General features: G+C 34.2%; 1 protein-coding gene across 1 annotated transcript in view; it reads left to right on the forward strand.

Moving 5' to 3' along the window:
- The window catches only part of LOC129824573 (uncharacterized), a 169678-nt gene that overhangs the window by 18502 nt on the left and 130019 nt on the right, over positions 1-21157 (forward strand). The window lies entirely within an intron of this gene.

Below are 21157 nucleotides of genomic sequence, written 5' to 3' on the forward strand. Positions count from 1 at the left end.
ACTGACTAAAGAACAACATGTTACTGACTAAAGAACAACATGTTAGTTACTGACTAAAGAACAACATGTTACTGACTAAAGAACAACATGTTACTGACTAAAGAACAACATGTAGTTACTGACTAAAGAACAACATGTTACTGACTAAAGAACAACATGTTACTGACTAAAGAACAACATGTTACTGACTAAAGAACAACATGTTACTGACTAAAGAACAACATGTTACTGACTAAAGAACAACATGTTACTGACTAAAGAACAACATGTTACTGACTAAAGAACAACATGTTACTGACTAAAGAACAACATGTTACTGACTAAAGAACAACATGTTACTGACTAAAGAACAACATGTTACTGACTAAAGAACAACATGTTAGTTACTGACTAAAGAACAACATGTTACTGACTAAAGAACAACATGTTACTGACTAAAGAACAACATGTTAGTTACTGACTAAAGAACAACATGTTACTGACTAAAGAACAACATGTTACTGACTAAAGAACAACATGTTACTGACTAAAGAACAACATGTTACTGACTAAAGAACAACATGTTACTGACTAAAGAACAACATGTTACTGACTAAAGAACAACATGTTACTGACTAAAGAACAACATGTTACTGACTAAAGAACAACATGTTACTGACTAAAGAACAACATGTTACTGACTAAAGAACAACATGTTACTGACTAAAGAACAACATGTTAGTTACTGACTAAAGAACAACATGTTACTGACTAAAGAACAACATGTTACTGACTAAAGAACAACATGTTACTGACTAAAGAACAACATGTTAGTTACTGACTAAAGAACAACATGTTACTGACTAAAGAACAACATGTTACTGACTAAAGAACAACATGTTACTGACTAAAGAACAACATGTTACTGACTAAAGAACAACATGTTACTGACTAAAGAACAACATGTTACTGACTAAAGAACAACATGTTACTGACTAAAGAACAACATGTAGTACTGACTAAAGAACAACATGTTACTGACTAAAGAACAACATGTTACTGACTAAAGAACAACATGTTACTGACTAAAGAACAACATGTTACTGACTAAAGAACAACATGTTACTGACTAAAGAACAACATGTTACTGACTAAAGAACAACATGTTACTGACTAAAGAACAACATGTTACTGACTAAAGAACAACATGTTACTGACTAAAGAACAACATGTGTTACTGACTAAAGAACAACATGTTAGTACTGACTAAAGAACAACATGTAGTACTGACTAAAGAACAACATGTTACTGACTAAAGAACAACATGTTAGTTACTGACTAAAGAACAACATGTTACTGACTAAAGAACAACATGTTACTGACTAAAGAACAACATGTTACTGACTAAAGAACAACATGTTACTGACTAAAGAACAACATGTTACTGACTAAAGAACAACATGTTACTGACTAAAGAACAACATGTTACTGACTAAAGAACAACATGTTACTGACTAAAGAACAACATGTTACTGACTAAAGAACAACATGTTACTGACTAAAGAACAACATGTTACTGACTAAAGAACAACATGTTAGTTACTGACTAAAGAACAACATGTTACTGACTAAAGAACAACATGTTACTGACTAAAGAACAACATGTTACTGACTAAAGAACAACATGTTACTGACTAAAGAACAACATGTTAGTTACTGACTAAAGAACAACATGTTACTGACTAAAGAACAACATGTTACTGACTAAAGAACAACATGTTACTGACTAAAGAACAACATGTTACTGACTAAAGAACAACATGTTACTGACTAAAGAACAACATGTTACTGACTAAAGAACAACATGTTACTGACTAAAGAACAACATGTTACTGACTAAAGAACAACATGTAGTTACTGACTAAAGAACAACATGTTACTGACTAAAGAACAACATGTTACTGACTAAAGAACAACATGTTACTGACTAAAGAACAACATGTTACTGACTAAAGAACAACATGTAGTTACTGACTAAAGAACAACATGTTACTGACTAAAGAACAACATGTTACTGACTAAAGAACAACATGTTACTGACTAAAGAACAACATGTTAGTTACTGACTAAAGAACAACATGTTACTGACTAAAGAACAACATGTTAGTTACTGACTAAAGAACAACATGTTACTGACTAAAGAACAACATGTTACTGACTAAAGAACAACATGTTACTGACTAAAGAACAACATGTTACTGACTAAAGAACAACATGTTACTGACTAAAGAACAACATGTTACTGACTAAAGAACAACATGTTACTGACTAAAGAACAACATGTTACTGACTAAAGAACAACATGTTACTGACTAAAGAACAACATGTTACTGACTAAAGAACAACATGTAGTTACTGACTAAAGAACAACATGTTACTGACTAAAGAACAACATGTTACTGACTAAAGAACAACATGTTACTGACTAAAGAACAACATGTTACTGACTAAAGAACAACATGTTACTGACTAAAGAACAACATGTTACTGACTAAAGAACAACATGTTACTGACTAAAGAACAACATGTTACTGACTAAAGAACAACATGTTACTGACTAAAGAACAACATGTAGTTACTGACTAAAGAACAACATGTTACTGACTAAAGAACAACATGTTACTGACTAAAGAACAACATGTTACTGACTAAAGAACAACATGTTACTGACTAAAGAACAACATGTTACTGACTAAAGAACAACATGTTACTGACTAAAGAACAACATGTTACTGACTAAAGAACAACATGTTACTGACTAAAGAACAACATGTTACTGACTAAAGAACAACATGTAGTTACTGACTAAAGAACAACATGTTACTGACTAAAGAACAACATGTTACTGACTAAAGAACAACATGTTACTGACTAAAGAACAACATGTTACTGACTAAAGAACAACATGTTACTGACTAAAGAACAACATGTTACTGACTAAAGAACAACATGTTACTGACTAAAGAACAACATGTTACTGACTAAAGAACAACATGTTACTGACTAAAGAACAACATGTTACTGACTAAAGAACAACATGTTACTGACTAAAGAACAACATGTTACTGACTAAAGAACAACATGTTACTGACTAAAGAACAACATGTTACTGACTAAAGAACAACATGTTAGTTACTGACTAAAGAACAACATGTTACTGACTAAAGAACAACATGTTACTGACTAAAGAACAACATGTTACTGACTAAAGAACAACATGTTACTGACTAAAGAACAACATGTTACTGACTAAAGAACAACATGTGTACTGACTAAAGAACAACATGTTACTGACTAAAGAACAACATGTAGTACTGACTAAAGAACAACATGTTAGTTACTGACTAAAGAACAACATGTTACTGACTAAAGAACAACATGTTACTGACTAAAGAACAACATGTTACTGACTAAAGAACAACATGTTAGTTACTGACTAAAGAACAACATGTTACTGACTAAAGAACAACATGTTACTGACTAAAGAACAACATGTTACTGACTAAAGAACAACATGTTACTGACTAAAGAACAACATGTAGTTACTGACTAAAGAACAACATGTTACTGACTAAAGAACAACATGTTACTGACTAAAGAACAACATGTTACTGACTAAAGAACAACATGTTACTGACTAAAGAACAACATGTTACTGACTAAAGAACAACATGTTACTGACTAAAGAACAACATGTTACTGACTAAAGAACAACATGTTACTGACTAAAGAACAACATGTTAGTTACTGACTAAAGAACAACATGTTACTGACTAAAGAACAACATGTTACTGACTAAAGAACAACATGTTACTGACTAAAGAACAACATGTTAGTTACTGACTAAAGAACAACATGTTACTGACTAAAGAACAACATGTTACTGACTAAAGAACAACATGTTAGTTACTGACTAAAGAACAACATGTTACTGACTAAAGAACAACATGTTACTGACTAAAGAACAACATGTTACTGACTAAAGAACAACATGTTACTGACTAAAGAACAACATGTTACTGACTAAAGAACAACATGTTACTGACTAAAGAACAACATGTTACTGACTAAAGAACAACATGTTACTGACTAAAGAACAACATGTTACTGACTAAAGAACAACATGTAGTTACTGACTAAAGAACAACATGTTACTGACTAAAGAACAACATGTTACTGACTAAAGAACAACATGTTACTGACTAAAGAACAACATGTTACTGACTAAAGAACAACATGTTAGTTACTGACTAAAGAACAACATGTTACTGACTAAAGAACAACATGTTACTGACTAAAGAACAACATGTTACTGACTAAAGAACAACATGTTACTGACTAAAGAACAACATGTTACTGACTAAAGAACAACATGTTACTGACTAAAGAACAACATGTTACTGACTAAAGAACAACATGTTACTGACTAAAGAACAACATGTTACTGACTAAAGAACAACATGTTACTGACTAAAGAACAACATGTTACTGACTAAAGAACAACATGTTACTGACTAAAGAACAACATGTAGTTACTGACTAAAGAACAACATGTTACTGACTAAAGAACAACATGTTACTGACTAAAGAACAACATGTAGTTACTGACTAAAGAACAACATGTTACTGACTAAAGAACAACATGTTACTGACTAAAGAACAACATGTTAGTTACTGACTAAAGAACAACATGTTACTGACTAAAGAACAACATGTTACTGACTAAAGAACAACATGTTACTGACTAAAGAACAACATGTTACTGACTAAAGAACAACATGTTACTGACTAAAGAACAACATGTTAGTACTGACTAAAGAACAACATGTTAGTTACTGACTAAAGAACAACATGTTACTGACTAAAGAACAACATGTTACTGACTAAAGAACAACATGTTACTGACTAAAGAACAACATGTTACTGACTAAAGAACAACATGTTACTGACTAAAGAACAACATGTTACTGACTAAAGAACAACATGTTACTGACTAAAGAACAACATGTTACTGACTAAAGAACAACATGTTACTGACTAAAGAACAACATGTTACTGACTAAAGAACAACATGTTACTGACTAAAGAACAACATGTTAGTGACTAAAGAACAACATGTTACTGACTAAAGAACAACATGTTACTGACTAAAGAACAACATGTTACTGACTAAAGAACAACATGTTACTGACTAAAGAACAACATGTTACTGACTAAAGAACAACATGTTACTGACTAAAGAACAACATGTTACTGACTAAAGAACAACATGTTACTGACTAAAGAACAACATGTTACTGACTAAAGAACAACATGTTACTGACTAAAGAACAACATGTTACTGACTAAAGAACAACATGTTACTGACTAAAGAACAACATGTTACTGACTAAAGAACAACATGTTACTGACTAAAGAACAACATGTTACTGACTAAAGAACAACATGTTACTGACTAAAGAACAACATGTTACTGACTAAAGAACAACATGTTACTGACTAAAGAACAACATGTTACTGACTAAAGAACAACATGTTACTGACTAAAGAACAACATGTTACTGACTAAAGAACAACATGTTACTGACTAAAGAACAACATGTTACTGACTAAAGAACAACATGTTACTGACTAAAGAACAACATGTTACTGACTAAAGAACAACATGTTAGTTACTGACTAAAGAACAACATGTTACTGACTAAAGAACAACATGTTAGTTACTGACTAAAGAACAACATGTTACTGACTAAAGAACAACATGTTACTGACTAAAGAACAACATGTTACTGACTAAAGAACAACATGTTACTGACTAAAGAACAACATGTTACTGACTAAAGAACAACATGTTACTGACTAAAGAACAACATGTTACTGACTAAAGAACAACATGTTACTGACTAAAGAACAACATGTTACTGACTAAAGAACAACATGTTACTGACTAAAGAACAACATGTTACTGACTAAAGAACAACATGTTACTGACTAAAGAACAACATGTTAGTTACTGACTAAAGAACAACATGTTACTGACTAAAGAACAACATGTTACTGACTAAAGAACAACATGTTACTGACTAAAGAACAACATGTTACTGACTAAAGAACAACATGTTACTGACTAAAGAACAACATGTTAGTTACTGACTAAAGAACAACATGTTACTGACTAAAGAACAACATGTTACTGACTAAAGAACAACATGTTACTGACTAAAGAACAACATGTTACTGACTAAAGAACAACATGTTACTGACTAAAGAACAACATGTTAGTTACTGACTAAAGAACAACATGTTACTGACTAAAGAACAACATGTTACTGACTAAAGAACAACATGTTACTGACTAAAGAACAACATGTTAGTTACTGACTAAAGAACAACATGTTACTGACTAAAGAACAACATGTTACTGACTAAAGAACAACATGTTACTGACTAAAGAACAACATGTTACTGACTAAAGAACAACATGTTACTGACTAAAGAACAACATGTTACTGACTAAAGAACAACATGTTACTGACTAAAGAACAACATGTTACTGACTAAAGAACAACATGTTACTGACTAAAGAACAACATGTTACTGACTAAAGAACAACATGTTACTGACTAAAGAACAACATGTTACTGACTAAAGAACAACATGTTACTGACTAAAGAACAACATGTTACTGACTAAAGAACAACATGTTACTGACTAAAGAACAACATGTTACTGACTAAAGAACAACATGTTACTGACTAAAGAACAACATGTTACTGACTAAAGAACAACATGTTACTGACTAAAGAACAACATGTTACTGACTAAAGAACAACATGTTAGTTACTGACTAAAGAACAACATGTTACTGACTAAAGAACAACATGTTACTGACTAAAGAACAACATGTTACTGACTAAAGAACAACATGTTACTGACTAAAGAACAACATGTTACTGACTAAAGAACAACATGTTACTGACTAAAGAACAACATGTTACTGACTAAAGAACAACATGTTACTGACTAAAGAACAACATGTTACTGACTAAAGAACAACATGTTACTGACTAAAGAACAACATGTTACTGACTAAAGAACAACATGTTACTGACTAAAGAACAACATGTTAGTTACTGACTAAAGAACAACATGTTACTGACTAAAGAACAACATGTTTACTGACTAAAGAACAACATGTTACTGACTAAAGAACAACATGTTAGTACTGACTAAAGAACAACATGTTACTGACTAAAGAACAACATGTTAGTTACTGACTAAAGAACAACATGTTACTGACTAAAGAACAACATGTTACTGACTAAAGAACAACATGTTACTGACTAAAGAACAACATGTTACTGACTAAAGAACAACATGTTACTGACTAAAGAACAACATGTTACTGACTAAAGAACAACATGTTAGTTACTGACTAAAGAACAACATGTTACTGACTAAAGAACAACATGTTACTGACTAAAGAACAACATGTTACTGACTAAAGAACAACATGTTAGTTACTGACTAAAGAACAACATGTTACTGACTAAAGAACAACATGTTACTGACTAAAGAACAACATGTTACTGACTAAAGAACAACATGTTACTGACTAAAGAACAACATGTTAGTTACTGACTAAAGAACAACATGTTACTGACTAAAGAACAACATGTGTTACTGACTAAAGAACAACATGTTACTGACTAAAGAACAACATGTTAGTTACTGACTAAAGAACAACATGTTACTGACTAAAGAACAACATGTTACTGACTAAAGAACAACATGTTACTGACTAAAGAACAACATGTTAGTTACTGACTAAAGAACAACATGTTAGTTACTGACTAAAGAACAACATGTTACTGACTAAAGAACAACATGTTACTGACTAAAGAACAACATGTTACTGACTAAAGAACAACATGTTACTGACTAAAGAACAACATGTTACTGACTAAAGAACAACATGTTACTGACTAAAGAACAACATGTTACTGACTAAAGAACAACATGTTACTGACTAAAGAACAACATGTTACTGACTAAAGAACAACATGTTACTGACTAAAGAACAACATGTTACTGACTAAAGAACAACATGTTAGTTACTGACTAAAGAACAACATGTTACTGACTAAAGAACAACATGTTACTGACTAAAGAACAACATGTTACTGACTAAAGAACAACATGTTACTGACTAAAGAACAACATGTTACTGACTAAAGAACAACATGTTACTGACTAAAGAACAACATGTTACTGACTAAAGAACAACATGTTAGTTACTGACTAAAGAACAACATGTTACTGACTAAAGAACAACATGTTACTGACTAAAGAACAACATGTTACTGACTAAAGAACAACATGTTACTGACTAAAGAACAACATGTTAGTTACTGACTAAAGAACAACATGTTACTGACTAAAGAACAACATGTTAGTTACTGACTAAAGAACAACATGTTACTGACTAAAGAACAACATGTTACTGACTAAAGAACAACATGTTACTGACTAAAGAACAACATGTTACTGACTAAAGAACAACATGTTACTGACTAAAGAACAACATGTTACTGACTAAAGAACAACATGTTACTGACTAAAGAACAACATGTTACTGACTAAAGAACAACATGTTACTGACTAAAGAACAACATGTTACTGACTAAAGAACAACATGTTACTGACTAAAGAACAACATGTTACTGACTAAAGAACAACATGTTACTGACTAAAGAACAACATGTTACTGACTAAAGAACAACATGTTACTGACTAAAGAACAACATGTTACTGACTAAAGAACAACATGTTACTGACTAAAGAACAACATGTTACTGACTAAAGAACAACATGTTACTGACTAAAGAACAACATGTTACTGACTAAAGAACAACATGTTACTGACTAAAGAACAACATGTTACTGACTAAAGAACAACATGTTAGTTACTGACTAAAGAACAACATGTTAGTTACTGACTAAAGAACAACATGTTACTGACTAAAGAACAACATGTTACTGACTAAAGAACAACATGTTACTGACTAAAGAACAACATGTTACTGACTAAAGAACAACATGTTACTGACTAAAGAACAACATGTTACTGACTAAAGAACAACATGTTAGTTACTGACTAAAGAACAACATGTTACTGACTAAAGAACAACATGTTAGTTACTGACTAAAGAACAACATGTTAGTTACTGACTAAAGAACAACATGTTAGTTACTGACTAAAGAACAACATGTTACTGACTAGAGAACAACATGTTACTGACTAAAGAACAACATGTTACTGACTAAAGAACAACATGTTACTGACTAAAGAACAACATGTTACTGACTAAAGAACAACATGTTACTGACTAAAGAACAACATGTTACTGACTAAAGAACAACATGTTACTGACTAAAGAACAACATGTTACTGACTAAAGAACAACATGTTACTGACTAAAGAACAACATGTTACTGACTAAAGAACAACATGTTAGTTACTGACTAAAGAACAACATGTTACTGACTAAAGAACAACATGTTACTGACTAAAGAACAACATGTTACTGACTAAAGAACAACATGTTACTGACTAAAGAACAACATGTTACTGACTAAAGAACAACATGTTACTGACTAAAGAACAACATGTTACTGACTAAAGAACAACATGTTACTGACTAAAGAACAACATGTTACTGACTAAAGAACAACATGTTACTGACTAAAGAACAACATGTTAGTTACTGACTAAAGAACAACATGTTACTGACTAAAGAACAACATGTTAGTTACTGACTAAAGAACAACATGTTACTGACTAAAGAACAACATGTTACTGACTAAAGAACAACATGTTACTGACTAAAGAACAACATGTTACTGACTAAAGAACAACATGTTAGTTACTGACTAAAGAACAACATGTTACTGACTAAAGAACAACATGTTACTGACTAAAGAACAACATGTTACTGACTAAAGAACAACATGTTAGTTACTGACTAAAGAACAACATGTTAGTTACTGACTAAAGAACAACATGTTACTGACTAAAGAACAACATGTTACTGACTAAAGAACAACATGTTACTGACTAAAGAACAACATGTTACTGACTAAAGAACAACATGTTACTGACTAAAGAACAACATGTTAGTTACTGACTAAAGAACAACATGTTACTGACTAAAGAACAACATGTTACTGACTAAAGAACAACATGTTACTGACTAAAGAACAACATGTTACTGACTAAAGAACAACATGTTAGTTACTGACTAAAGAACAACATGTTACTGACTAAAGAACAACATGTTACTGACTAAAGAACAACATGTTACTGACTAAAGAACAACATGTTAGTTACTGACTAAAGAACAACATGTTACTGACTAAAGAACAACATGTTACTGACTAAAGAACAACATGTTACTGACTAAAGAACAACATGTTACTGACTAAAGAACAACATGTTACTGACTAAAGAACAACATGTTACTGACTAAAGAACAACATGTTAGTTACTGACTAAAGAACAACATGTTACTGACTAAAGAACAACATGTTAGTTACTGACTAAAGAACAACATGTTAGTTACTGACTAAAGAACAACATGTTAGTTACTGACTAAAGAACAACATGTTACTGACTAAAGAACAACATGTTACTGACTAAAGAACAACATGTTACTGACTAAAGAACAACATGTTACTGACTAAAGAACAACATGTTACTGACTAAAGAACAACATGTTACTGACTAAAGAACAACATGTTACTGACTAAAGAACAACATGTTACTGACTAAAGAACAACATGTTACTGACTAAAGAACAACATGTTACTGACTAAAGAACAACATGTTACTGACTAAAGAACAACATGTTAGTTACTGACTAAAGAACAACATGTTACTGACTAAAGAACAACATGTTAGTTACTGACTAAAGAACAACATGTTACTGACTAAAGAACAACATGTTACTGACTAAAGAACAACATGTTACTGACTAAAGAACAACATGTTACTGACTAAAGAACAACATGTTACTGACTAAAGAACAACATGTTACTGACTAAAGAACAACATGTTACTGACTAAAGAACAACATGTTACTGACTAAAGAACAACATGTTACTGACTAAAGAACAACATGTTACTGACTAAAGAACAACATGTTACTGACTAAAGAACAACATGTTAGTTACTGACTAAAGAACAACATGTTAGTTACTGACTAAAGAACAACATGTTACTGACTAAAGAACAACATGTTACTGACTAAAGAACAACATGTTACTGACTAAAGAACAACATGTTACTGACTAAAGAACAACATGTTACTGACTAAAGAACAACATGTTACTGACTAAAGAACAACATGTTACTGACTAAAGAACAACATGTTACTGACTAAAGAACAACATGTTACTGACTAAAGAACAACATGTTACTGACTAAAGAACAACATGTTAGTTACTGACTAAAGAACAACATGTTACTGACTAAAGAACAACATGTTAGTTACTGACTAAAGAACAACATGTTACTGACTAAAGAACAACATGTTACTGACTAAAGAACAACATGTTACTGACTAAAGAACAACATGTTACTGACTAAAGAACAACATGTTAGTTACTGACTAAAGAACAACATGTTACTGACTAAAGAACAACATGTTACTGACTAAAGAACAACATGTTACTGACTAAAGAACAACATGTTAGTTACTGACTAAAGAACAACATGTTAGTTACTGACTAAAGAACAACATGTTACTGACTAAAGAACAACATGTTACTGACTAAAGAACAACATGTTACTGACTAAAGAACAACATGTTACTGACTAAAGAACAACATGTTACTGACTAAAGAACAACATGTTAGTTACTGACTAAAGAACAACATGTTACTGACTAAAGAACAACATGTTAGTTACTGACTAAAGAACAACATGTTACTGACTAAAGAACAACATGTTAGTTACTGACTAAAGAACAACATGTTAGTTACTGACTAAAGAACAACATGTTACTGACTAAAGAACAACATGTTACTGACTAAAGAACAACATGTTACTGACTAAAGAACAACATGTTACTGACTAAAGAACAACATGTTACTGACTAAAGAACAACATGTTACTGACTAAAGAACAACATGTTACTGACTAAAGAACAACATGTTACTGACTAAAGAACAACATGTTACTGACTAAAGAACAACATGTTACTGACTAAAGAACAACATGTTACTGACTAAAGAACAACATGTTAGTTACTGACTAAAGAACAACATGTTACTGACTAAAGAACAACATGTTACTGACTAAAGAACAACATGTTAGTTACTGACTAAAGAACAACATGTTACTGACTAAAGAACAACATGTTACTGACTAAAGAACAACATGTTACTGACTAAAGAACAACATGTTACTGACTAAAGAACAACATGTTACTGACTAAAGAACAACATGTTACTGACTAAAGAACAACATGTTACTGACTAAAGAACAACATGTTACTGACTAAAGAACAACATGTTACTGACTAAAGAACAACATGTTAGTTACTGACTAAAGAACAACATGTTACTGACTAAAGAACAACATGTTACTGACTAAAGAACAACATGTTACTGACTAAAGAACAACATGTTACTGACTAAAGAACAACATGTTACTGACTAAAGAACAACATGTTACTGACTAAAGAACAACATGTTAGTTACTGACTAAAGAACAACATGTTACTGACTAAAGAACAACATGTTACTGACTAAAGAACAACATGTTACTGACTAAAGAACAACATGTTACTGACTAAAGAACAACATGTTACTGACTAAAGAACAACATGTTACTGACTAAAGAACAACATGTTACTGACTAAAGAACAACATGTTACTGACTAAAGAACAACATGTTACTAACTAAAGAACAACATGTTAGTTACTGACTAAAGAACAGCATGTTACTGACTAAAGAACAACATGTTAGTTACTGACTAAAGAACAACATGTTACTGACTAAAGAACAACATGTTACTGACTAAAGAACAACATGTTAGTTACTGACTAAAGAACAACATGTTAGTTACTGACTAAAGAACAACATGTTACTGACTAAAGAACAACATGTTAGTTACTGACTAAAGAACAACATGTTACTGACTAAAGAACAACATGTTACTGACTAAAGAACAACATGTTAGTTACTGACTAAAGAACAACATGTTACTGACTAAAGAACAACATGTTACTGACTAAAGAACAACATGTTACTGACTAAAGAACAACATGTTACTGACTAAAGAACAACATGTTACTGACTAAAGAACAACATGTTACTGACTAAAGAACAACATGTTACTGACTAAAGAACAACATGTTACTGACTAAAGAACAACATGTTAGTTACTGACTAAAGAACAACATGTTACTGACTAAAGAACAACATGTTACTGACTAAAGAACAACATGTTAGTTACTGACTAAAGAACAACATGTTACTGACTAAAGAACAACATGTTACTGACTAAAGAACAACATGTTACTGACTAAAGAACAACATGTTACTGACTAAAGAACAACATGTTACTGACTAAAGAACAACATGTTACTGACTAAAGAACAACATGTTAGTTACTGACTAAAGAACAACATGTTACTGACTAAAGAACAACATGTTACTGACTAAAGAACAACATGTTACTGACTAAAGAACAACATGTTAGTTACTGACTAAAGAACAACATGTTACTGACTAAAGAACAACATGTTAGTTACTGACTAAAGAACAACATGTTAGTTACTGACTAAAGAACAACATGTTACTGACTAAAGAACAACATGTTAGTTACTGACTAAAGAACAACATGTTACTGACTAAAGAACAACATGTTAGTTACTGACTAAAGAACAACATGTTACTCGCTAAAGAACAACATGTTACTGACTAAAGAACAACATGTTACTGACTAAAGAACAACATGTTAGTTACTGACTAAAGAACAACATGTTAGTTACTGACTAAAGAACAACATGTTACTGACTAAAGAACAACATGTTACTGACTAAAGAACAACATGTTAGTTACTGACTAAAGAACAACATGTTACTGACTAAAGAACAACATGTTACTGACTAAAGAACAACATGTTACTGACTAAAGAACAACATGTTACTGACTAAAGAACAACATGTTACTGACTAAAGAACAGCATGTTACTGACTAAAGAACAACATGTTACTGACTAAAGAACAACATGTTACTGACTAAAGAACAACATGTTACTGACTAAAGAACAACATGTTAGTTACTGACTAAAGAACAGCATGTTACTGACTAAAGAACAACATGTTACTGACTAAAGAACAACATGTTACTGACTAAAGAACAACATGTTACTGACTAAAGAACAACATGTTAGTTACTGACTAAAGAACAACATGTTACTGACTAAAGAACAACATGTTACTGACTAAAGAACAACATGTTACTGACTAAAGAACAACATGTTACTGACTAAAGAACAACATGTTACTGACTAAAGAACAACATGTTACTGACTAAAGAACAACATGTTACTGACTAAAGAACAACATGTTAGTTACTGACTAAAGAACAACATGTTACTGACTAAAGAACAACATGTTACTGACTAAAGAACAACATGTTAGTTACTGACTAAAGAACAACATGTTACTGACTAAAGAACAACATGTTACTGACTAAAGAACAACATGTTACTGACTAAAGAACAACATGTTACTGACTAAAGAACAACATGTTACTGACTAAAGAACAACATGTTACTGACTAAAGAACAACATGTTACTGACTAAAGAACAACATGTTACTGACTAAACGGACCCCTTCCAACCCAACAACAGGGCTACTACCACAGTATTTGGGGTTTCTTTAGGACTACCACAGTATTTGGGGTTTCTTTAGGACTACAACAGGGCAATGTTAATACTACCACAGTATTTGGGGTTTCTTTAGGACTACAACAGGGCAATGTTAATACTACCACAGTATTTGGGGTTTCTAGAGGACTACAACAGGTCAATGTTAATACTACCACAGTATTTGGGGTTTCTTTAGGACTACAACAGGGCAATGTTAATACTACCACAGTATTTGGGGTTTCTAGAGGACTACAACAGGTCAATGTTAATACTACCACAGTATTTGGGGTTTCTTTAGGACTACAACAGGGCAATGTTAATACTACCACAGTATTTGGGGTTTCTATAGGACTACAACAGGGCAATGTTAATACTACCACAGTATTTGGGGTTTCTATAGGACTACAACAGGGCAATGTTAATACTACCACAGTATTTGGGGTTTCTTTAGGACTACAACAGGGCTACTACCACAGTATTTGGGGTTTCTTTAGGACTACCACAGTATTTGGGGTTTCTTTAGGACTACAACAGGGCAATGTTAATACTACCACAGTATTTGGGGTTTCTATAGGACTACAACAGGGCAATGTTAATACTACCACAGTATTTGGGGTTTCTTTAGGACTACAACAGGGCTACTACCACAGTATTTGGGGTTTCTTTAGGACTACCACAGTATTTGGGGTTTCTTTAGGACTACAACAGGGCAATGTTAATACTACCACAGTATTTGGGGTTTCTATAGGACTACCACAGTATTTGGGGTTTCTTTAGGACTATAACAGTGTAATGTTAATACTACCACAGTATTTGGGGTTTCTAGAGGACTACAACAGTGCATTGCTTTTGGCCAGTCAGATTAATGAACCTTATGAGGGATCAGCCAATCGTGAAGAAGAAAATGTACTACTTTAAAATGGAGATAGCCTCAATGGCTCTGCCCAAGCTGTCACAGATGCTATAATGGCATAGATACAAAGATGATTCCTCTATCTATCTCTATGTATGCACCCTATCTCTAGAACTTAGCGGAGTCACCCCAGGGCACCCTGATGACGTCCTATCAAGTCTTCTGCCCCCTACTGGGAGTTATCACAATAATCTGTCTGCCGTCCATCTGCTATCAGGATGACGTACCTGGCCCAGAGTCAGGGATTAATTCCTCTTATCTTTCATTAACCTGTCTAGGATAGGGGTTCCGCTAGCGGAACTCCTCCCACATTCCACTGAAAAGGCAGAGCGGGAAATTCAATTTCTTTTTTTGTTGAAATATTTTACTTTCACACATTAACAAGTCCAATACAGCATTTGAAAGATAAACATCTTGTGAATCCAGAAAACATGTCCGATTTTTTAAATGTATTACAGCAAAAACACCACGTATATTTATGTTAGCTCACCACCAAATACAAAAGACAGACAGACATTTTTCACAGCACCGGTAGCATGCAGGTAGCATGCACAAAGCCAACCTAACTAACCTAGAACCAACTCCCTCAGATGACAGTCCTATAACATGTTACACAATAAATCTATGTTTTGTTCAAAAAATGTGCATATTTGAGCTATAAATCAGTTTTACATTACTGCTACCATCATAGCTACAGTCAGAAATAGCACGGGAGTAGCCAGAGTAAATACAGACACCAACATCAACTACCTAATTACACATCATAAAACATTTCAGAAAAATATATGGTGGATAGCAAATGAAAGACAAAGATCTTGTGAATATAGCCAATATTTCCGATTTTTAAAATGTTTTACAGCGAAAACACCACGTATATTTATGTTAGCTCACCACCAAATACAAAAGACAGACAGACATTTTTCACAGCACCGGTAGCATGCAGGTAGCATGCACAAAGCCAACCTAACTAACCTAGAACCAACCTAACTAACCTAGAAACAACTCCCTCAGATGACAGTCCTATAACATGTTACACAATAAATCTATGTTTTGTTCAAAAAATGTGCATATTTGAGCTATAAATCAGTTTTACATTACTGCTACCATCATAGCTACCATCATAGCTACAGTCAGAAATAGCACGGGAGCAGCCAGAGTAAATAGACACCAACGTCAACTACCTAATTACACATCATAAAACATTTCAGAAAAATATATGGTGGATAGCAAATGAAAGACAAAGATCTTGTGAATATAGCTAATATTTCCGATTTTCTAAGTGTTTTACAGCGAAAACACAATATATCGTTATATTAGCTTACTACATTAGCTAGCACACAGCAGCATTGATTCTAGTCAAACGGTAGCATAGCACAGTTCGACAGATATATGAAAAAGCATCCCAAATTGGGTCCTTATCTTTGTTGATCTTCCATCAGAATGTTCTCCAAGGGGTCCTTTGTTCAGAAACGTCTTTATTTCGATCCAGAACGAACGATTTCCCTCTTGAATTAGCAAGCACACTGGCAGTGCGACGCTAACCTCTCCATCTTGACAAAATTCTTGCGTCGCATCACGTCTAAAGTCCAGAATAAATTTCAATAATATAATTAAACTATATTGAAAAACATACTTTAGGATGATATTGTGACATGTATCGAATAAAATCGAAGCCGGAGATCATATTCACCAATAACGACGGTTTTCCAGGAAGTGATACCAGGTCCAAATTCGCGCCTCCCAACAAAAAATAAATGGCGTTCCTCTCAATCAAAGAGGTTGTATTCAACCCCTGAACGAGATAATCACCTCATTTCTGCTCTCATTTCCGCATGACACCCAGGGGAAGGCGTATGGCGTGTTTCTACAGTCATAAGTGACATGCCCTTTTATAGACAAGCTCTTGAAGAGAGACCTCGATTTTGGAAATCTCACTTCCGGATAGGAAATTGGCTGTAAAAAGAGTTCTGTTTCACTTAGAGAAATAATTAGAACTGTTTTAGAAACTAGAGAGTGTTTTCTATCCAATATTAATAATAATATGCATATTGTACGAGCAAGAATTGAGTAGGAGGCCGTTTTAAATTTTGAACGATTTTCCCCAAAAGTGTAAACTCCACCCCTAATCCTTAAGAGGTTTTAACCCAGAGTTGATGGGAGCAGCATATCTCAGTGGTCCTACTGGATGTTCTTTGAGATGAGAGGGAGACCAGGGGTCATGTGTATCAAGTATCTCAGAGTAGGAGTGGGATTTAGGATCAGTTTTGTGTTTTAGATATAATGATATGGACAGGAGGGACCTGATCCTAGATCAACCGTCCTACTCTGAGACACGTGATACATACGGGCCCGGAAATGTATTGATGCTTCAACTTCCAAGCTGTAATATCTAACCCCAACAATACTGTAATCAATATCAATGTAGCTCTCAAAATAACAAGGTAGAACAAAAACACACGATAAATAAAAACAAAAACGATAAACACGATACTATACACGATAAATAAGAAATAAGACAAACACGAGAAAGTAAGAAGTTATATAGGGATAGGGACTAGTACAGCATACTATATACAGATTTATATATATATAGGGACAATTATAGCATACTATATACAGATATATATATATATATATATATCTATATATATATATATATATAGGGACTAGTATAGCATACTATATACAGATATATATCTATATAGGGACAATTATAGCATACTATATACAGATATATATATATATATATATATATATATATTTATAGGGACTAGTATAGCATACTATATACAGAGATACACTACCGTTCAAAAGTTTGGGGTCACTTAGAAATGTCCATGTTTTTGAATGAAAAGCACATTTTTGGTCCATTAAAATAACATCAAATTGATCAGAAATACAGTGTAGACATTGTTAATGTTGTAAATGACTATTGTAACTGGAAACGGCTGATTTTTAATGGAATATCTACATAGGTGTACAGAGGCCCATTATCAGCAACCATCACTCCTGTGTTCCAATGGCACGTTGTGTTATCTAATCCGAGTGTATCATTGTAAAAGGCTAATTGATCATTAGAAAACCCTTTTGCAATTATGTTAGCACAGCTGAAAACTGATGTCCTGATTAAAGAAGCAATAAAACTGTCCTTCTTTAGACTAGTTGAGTATCTGGAGCATCAGCATTTGTGGGATCAATTACAGGCTCAAAATGGCCAGAAACAAAGCACTTTCTTTTGAAACTCGTCAGTCTATTCTTGTTCTGAGAAATGAAGGCTATTCCATTCGAGAAATTGCCAAGAAACTGAAGATCTCGTACAACGCTGTGTACTACTCCCTTCACAGAACAGCGCAAACTGGCTCTAACCAGAATAGAAAGAGGAGTGGGAGGCCCCGGTGCACAACTGAGCAAGAGGACAAGTACATTAGAGTGTCTAGTTTGAGAAACCGATGCCTCACAAGTCTCAACTGACAGCTTCATTAAATAGTACCCGCAAAACACCAGTCTCAATGTCAACAGTGAAGAGGTGACTCAGGGATGCTGGCCTTCTAGGCAGAGTTGCAAAGAAAAAGCCATATCTCAGACTGGCCAATAAAAAGAAAAGATTATGATGGGCAAAAGAACACTCTTCACTTTAGGCAAAAAAAAAAAAAAGTAAAGGGTCGGGAACCCGATCAATGGGAGAACCATCCGTCTGAAACATTCTGGAGAGAACTAGAGAACAACATATATTTAGTCTTGCCCACATTAAATACAAATTTTAAGCCAACCAGGGCTTTCTGTATGGTAACAAGGTCAGATTGCAGCTCTAATATAGAATGGTTAACAGTTGGGACAATGGCATACATAACAGTGTCGTCTGCATACAGATGAATATGACGAGTTTTAACAGAGAAACCAATATAATTTATATAAATAGTAAAGAGAACAGGTCGACCCCTGCGGTACACCTTTTTATAATATCCAGAAACCTAGACTTTAAATTTATTGTTACATTTTTACCCCCTTTTCTCCCCAATTTTCGTGGTATCCAATAGCTAGTAATTACTATCTTGTCTCATCGCTACAACTCCCGTACGGGCTCGGGAGAGACAAAGGTCGAAAGCCATGCGTCCTCCAAAACACAACCCAACCTTAACACAGCGCGCCTCCAACCCGGAAGCCAGCCGCACCAATGTGTCAGAGGAAACACTGTGCACCCGGCTCCCTTGGTTAGCGCGCACTGCGGAGTCGCTGGTGCGCGATGAGACAGTGATATCCCTACCGGCCAAACCCTCCCTAACCCGGACGACGCTAGGCCAATTGTGCGTCGCCCCACGGACCTCCCGGTTGCGGCCGGCTGCGACAGAGACTGGGCGCGAACCCAGAGTCTCTGGTGGCACAGCTAGCGCTGCGATGCAGTGCCCTAGACCACTGCGCCACCCGGGAGTCAGAAAACTAGACTTAACACCAATAGAAATCACACATTGAGTTCTGTCTGACAGATCATTTTCAAACCACTTTCAAGAAGCCTGATCTAGGCCTATATCAGTCAACCTTTGAACCTTTGAATAAGACTGTGATCGTCAATGGGATCGAAGGCCTTGAAAAGGTCTATAAACAATGATTTGTATGATCCAAGTAATTTAACCTATCTATAACGAGGGTAGCAGCTGAACCGGCTATGTTCAGATCTAAAACTGGATTGGTGCTCATTAAAAAGTGCAAAGTTAAAAAAGTTATTGGCTGAAAGTTAGTCAGCTTTGGCAAGATAGTCAACTTTGGCAAGTCAGTTAGTCAACTTTGGCAAGATAACTTGGACATTGGACAGTAGTTATCTAAGTCAGAAGGATCTCCTCCTTTATGTCTCCTTTCCAGATCTTATGAACCACACCACACCAGAAACAACTGTCAAGTAAAAAATATAGGTCAGGGAGTTCGGGCCCATTGATGACCTGGACTGTCCGCACCACCCTCTCTAGCGCCATGCAGTCAGTCAAGATGCTCTCAATGGTACAGCTGTAGAACTTTTTGAGAATTTGAGGGCCCATACCAACACTTTTAAACCTCCTGAGGGGGAAGAGGCTCTGTCTTCTTCACGACTGTGTGCGTGTGTGGATCATTTGAAGTCCTTAGTGATTTGGACACTGAGGAACTTGAAGCTCTCGACCCGCTCCACTCCTCGTACAGTTTGTTAAGTATCAGCTTGTTATTTTTCTTCCTGAGGTGGAATGTATACAACAGTCATGATAACAGCTGACATCTCCCTCCTCGGGGGGGGGG

The sequence above is a fragment of the Salvelinus fontinalis genome, chromosome 26, assembly GCF_029448725.1.
Source record: "Salvelinus fontinalis isolate EN_2023a chromosome 26, ASM2944872v1, whole genome shotgun sequence".
Lineage (NCBI taxonomy): Eukaryota > Metazoa > Chordata > Actinopteri > Salmoniformes > Salmonidae > Salvelinus > Salvelinus fontinalis.